Source organism: Anomaloglossus baeobatrachus, unplaced genomic scaffold (assembly GCF_048569485.1).
Source record: "Anomaloglossus baeobatrachus isolate aAnoBae1 unplaced genomic scaffold, aAnoBae1.hap1 Scaffold_660, whole genome shotgun sequence".
In the NCBI taxonomy this organism is placed as follows: Eukaryota; Metazoa; Chordata; class Amphibia; order Anura; family Aromobatidae; genus Anomaloglossus; species Anomaloglossus baeobatrachus.
The window spans coordinates 100,001-105,129 of record NW_027445031.1 but is presented as its reverse complement, the minus strand read 5'-3'; the positions used below and the strand labels follow the sequence as shown (position 1 = coordinate 105,129).

Sequence of the window (5,129 nt, the reverse complement as noted above, 5' to 3'; positions counted from 1 at the left end):
GCATGTGAGAGCGCTCAGCTGATCACCCGGCAGCCGGCATGTGAGAGCGCTCAGCTGATCACCCGGCAGCCGGCATGTGAGAGCGCTCAGCTGATCACCCGGCAGCCGGCATGTGAGAGCGCTCAGCTGATCACCTGGCATGTGAGAGCGCTCAGCTGAGAGCCCAGCAGCCGGCATGTGAGAGCGCTCAGCTGATCACCCGGCATGTGAGAGCGCTCAGCTGATCACCCGGCATGTGAGAGCGCTCAGCTGATCACCCGGCATGTGAGAGCGCTCAGCTGATCACCCGGCATGTGAGAGCGCTCAGCTGATCGCCTGGCATGTGAGAGCGCTCAGCTGATCACCTGGCATGTGAGAGCGCTCAGCTGATCACCCGGCATGTGAGAGCGCTCAGCTGATCACCCGGCATGTGAGAGCGCTCAGCTGATCACCCGTCAGCCGTCTATTGAGAGCGCTCAGCTGATCACCCGGCATGTGAGAGCGCTCAGCTGATCACCCGGCATGTGAGAGCGCTCAGCTGATCACCTGGCATGTGAGAGCGCTCAGCTGATCACCCGTCAGCCGTCTATTGAGAGCGCTCAGCTGATCACCCGGCATGTGAGAGCGCTCAGCTGATCACCCGGCATGTGAGAGCGCTCAGCTGATCACCCGGCATGTGAGAGAGCTCAGCTGATCACCTGGCATGTGAGAGCGCTCAGCTGAGAGCCCAGCAGCCGGCATGTGAGAGCGCTCAGCTGATCACCCGGCATGTGAGAGCGCTCAGCTGATCACCCGTCAGCCGTCTATTGAGAGCGCTCAGCTGATCACCCGGCATGTGAGAGCGCTCAGCTGATCACCCGGCAGCCGGCATGTGAGAGCGCTCAGCTGATCACCCGGCAGCCGGCATGTGAGAGCGCTCAGCTGATCACCTGGCATGTGAGAGCGCTCAGCTGAGAGCCCAGCAGCCGGCATGTGAGAGCGCTCAGCTGATCACCCGGCATGTGAGAGCGCTCAGCTGATCACCCGGCATGTGAGAGCGCTCAGCTGATCACCCGGCATGTGAGAGCGCTCAGCTGATCACCCGGCATGTGAGAGCGCTCAGCTGATCACCCGGCATGTGAGAGCGCTCAGCTGATCACCCGGCATGTGAGAGCGCTCAGCTGATCACCTGGCATGTGAGAGCGCTCAGCTGATCACCTGGCATGTGAGAGCGCTCAGCTGATCACCCGGCATGTGAGAGCGCTCAGCTGATCACCCGGCATGTGAGAGCGCTCAGCTGATCACTTGGCATGTGAGAGCGCTCAGCTGATCACCCGGCATGTGAGAGCGCTCAGCTGATCACCCGGCATGTGAGAGCGCTCAGCTGATCACCCGGCATGTGAGAGCGCTCAGCTGAGAGCCCAGCAGCCGGCATGTGAGAGCGCTCAGCTGATCACCCGGCATGTGAGAGCGCTCAGCTGATCACCCGGCATGTGAGAGCGCTCAGCTGATCACCCGGCATGTGAGAGCGCTCAGCTGATCACCCGGCATGTGAGAGCGCTCAGCTGATCACCCGGCATGTGAGAGCGCTCAGCTGATCACCCGGCATGTGAGAGCGCTCAGCTGATCACCTGGCATGTGAGAGCGCTCAGCTGATCACCTGGCATGTGAGAGCGCTCAGCTGATCACCCGGCATGTGAGAGCGCTCAGCTGATCACCCGGCATGTGAGAGCGCTCAGCTGATCACTTGGCATGTGAGAGCGCTCAGCTGATCACCCGGCATGTGAGAGCGCTCAGCTGATCACCCGGCATGTGAGAGCGCTCAGCTGATCACCTGGCATGTGAGAGCGCTCAGCTGATCACCCGGCATGTGAGAGCGCTCAGCTGATCACCCGGCATGTGAGAGCGCTCAGCTGATCACCCGGCATGTGAGAGCGCTCAGCTGATCACCCGGCATGTGAGAGCGCTCAGCTGATCGCCTGGCAGCCGGGTATTGAGAGCGCTCAGCTGATCACCCGGCATGTGAGAGCGCTCAGCTGATCGCCCGGCAGCCGGCTATTGAGAGCGCTCAGCTGATCGCCCGGCAGCCGGCTATTGAGAGCGCTCAGCTGATCGCCTGGCAGCCGGCTATTGAGAGCGCTCAGCTGATCGCCCGGCAGCCGGCTATTGAGAGCGCTCAGCTGATCGCCTGGCAGCCGGCTATTGAGAGCGCTCAGCTGATCGCCCGGCAGCCGGCTATTGAGAGCGCTCAGCTGATCGCCTGGCAGCCGGCTATTGAGAGCGCTCAGCTGATCGCCTGGCAGCCGGGTGATCGGCTGATCGTTCATAATAGTCTGCTGCCGGTAAAACTGTAAAGAAAAAAAAATGAAGAGAAAAAAAAAAAGCTTTCCGTTGTTTTGTATGATCCGGTGCATCCGCCACACAACGCAATGCAACGGAAGCCGTCCAACGCAAGTGTGAAACTAGCCTAATGAAGACCCCAAGAATTCCTGAGCTTCTGCCCCTGACCTCAGCTGTTGTCATGTATGAGGTGACCAGCAGGTGGCAGCAACAGCAGATTACAATCTCATAATAACCTCGGAGCTTCCTCTTCTGAGAATGAGGAGATGATTCCAGTAAATGGAAACCGAAAGCCTCATACTGCGAAGAACGAAGAGCGAAGAGCAGCCGGTGAGTGAGGGGCGTACGGGAAGAAGGGTGTAATATGGGGGGAGCCGGTGAGTGAGGGGTGTAATATGGGGGAGCCGGTGAGTGAGGGGTGTACGGGGAGAAGGGTGTAATATGGGGGGCCGGTGAGTGAGGGGTGTACGGGGAGAAGGGTGTAATATGGGGGGCCGGTGAGTGAGGGGTGTATGGGGAGAAGGGTGTAATATGGGGGGAGCCGGTGAGTGAGGGGTGTAATATGGGGGAGCCGGTGAGTGAGGGGTGTATGGGGAGAAGGGTGTAATATGGGGGGAGCCGGTGAGTGAGGGGTGTAATATGGGGGGAGCCGGTGAGTGAGGGGTGTACGGGGAGAAGGGTGTAATATGGGGGGAGCCGGTGAGTGAGGGGTGTACTGGGAGAAGGGTGTAATATGGGGGGCCGGTGAGTGAGGGGTGTATGGGGAGAAGGGTGTAATATGGGGGGCCGGTGAGTGAGGGGTGTATGGGGAGAAGGGTGTAATATGGGGGGCCGGTGAGTGAGGGGCGTACAGGGAGAAGGGTGTAATATGGGGGGAGCCGGTGAGTGAGGGGTGTAATATGGGGGGAGCCGGTGAGTGAGGGGTGTATGGGGAGAAGGGTGTAATATGGGGGGCCGGTGAGTGAGGGGCGTACAGGGAGAAGGGTGTAATATGGGGGGAGCCGGTGAGTGAGGGGTGTAATATGGGGGGAGCCGGTGAGTGAGGGGTGTACGGGGAGAAGGGTGTAATATGGGGGAGCCGGTGAGTGAGGGGTGTATGGGGAGAAGGGTGTAATATGGGGGGCCGGTGAGTGAGGGGCGTACAGGGAGAAGGGTGTAATATGGGGGGAGCCGGTGAGTGAGGGGTGTAATATGGGGGGAGCCGGTGAGTGAGGGGTGTACGGGGAGAAGGGTGTAATATGGGGGAGCCGGTGAGTGAGGGGTGTACGGGGAGAAGGGTGTAATATGGGGGGGGGACAACCAGAGGGAATCAAGCTATAGGGGAACAAGCAAGATGTTATTTGGGGGAGCTGGGTTATTCTGTCACTGATTGTAGAAGAGAAAGAAATAGGAAAAGAGAAAAGAAGAAAGCAGAGAAATAAGAAAAGAGGAAGAAAAGAAAGAAACAAATGAGGAGAGAGAGACAGGACGAAAGAGAGGGAGAGAGAGCGGGAAAGAGGGAGAGAGAGAGAGAGAAAAAGAGGAGGGAGAGAGAACACCAGCAGCTACACCTACCTCGGTCTGGAGCTAAGCAATAACGGGAGCCTCAAGCAAGCAGCAGAAGCCCTGAAAGGAAAAGCATGCAGAACCTTCTATGCCATCAGAAGACAACTGTACCACCTCAAACCACCTGTGAGAGTCTGGCTCAAGATATTTGACAGCGTCATCACCCCTATACTGCTATATGGCAGCGAGGTATGGGGCCCAGTGACCTACCCAGACCACACAAAGTGGGATTCCAGCCCTACCGAAGTCTTCCACATGGAGTTCTGTAAATATCTCCTCCAGGTCCATCGCAGCACCTCAAACATAGCCTGTAGGGCAGAGCTGGGCCGATTCCCCTTATGGTTCACTATACACAAGAGGGCGCTATCACACCAGGCACACACACAGAACAGCAACCCTAGCTCCTACCATCATAAAGCCCTGCTGAGCCGGAGCCCAGAGCAAGCCAGGAACCCCGGCAGCCAGTCCAGCCAAAGTCAGCAACACCCCCTGACAAAAGCCCAAATAAAAGAGATCTCAGAGAGCTGCAAGATGCAATACATAGATGACTGGAAGAGTGAATTAGAGAACTCCCAGAAACTCACCATCTACCGGTCACTGCGGAGGGACTACACTCTGGCCCCATATCTGGAAAGGCTACGCCACCCCAAAGACAGGCAGACCCTGAGCCTGTACAGACTGAGTGCCCACAGCCTAGAGGTGGAAACAGGGCGGCACCGACAGACATACAAGCCGCGAGAGAACAGACTGTGCCAGCACTGCCAGCAGGGGGCTCTGGAGGACGAGACGCATTTCCTACTGCACTGTGACAAATACTCAGCTGTGAGGGGCTCCCACTTCCAGAAATTTACCACCCATAGCCCGGGCTTTCCATCCATGGATGAGGACATGAAACTCCGCTTCCTACTGGGGGAAGAGGAATCAATGGTGGAGATCGCCGCCCAATATGTCACCACATGTCATAAGCTGAGGGGAACCTAAGACCCCCAAATGGACTGTCAGAGCCCAAATTGTGCCCCCCAACTCCCCATAACCCTGATCCCCTCCCACCACACTTACTGTATTTCTCTTGCTTTGGCAACACTAATTGTATTTTGGTCCTGCCAATAAAGCATATTTGAATTTGAATTTGAATTAGAGAGGGAAAGAGAAAGGGAGAGGGAGGGAGAGAGAGGGAAAGAGAGGGGAGAGAACTAGAGAGAGGGGAGAGAACTAGAGAGAGGGGAGAGAGAGAAAGAGAGGGAGGGAAAGAGGGAGAGAGAGAGGGGAGAGAGGGGGAAAGAGGG

General features: G+C 57.6%; 1 protein-coding gene across 2 annotated transcripts in view; it reads left to right on the top strand.

Annotated features, from left to right (window-relative positions):
* Window positions 1-2,521: 2,521 nt before the first annotated feature.
* Window positions 2,522-5,129, top strand: part of LOC142286516 (putative butyrophilin subfamily 2 member A3) — a 29,478-nt gene continuing 26,870 nt past the window's right edge. For both annotated transcript variants that reach the window (XM_075333368.1, XM_075333366.1), the window contains exon 1: window positions 2,522-2,628. The gene's annotated coding sequence lies outside the window, so the exon portion shown is untranslated. The remainder of the gene's footprint in view (window positions 2,629-5,129) is intronic.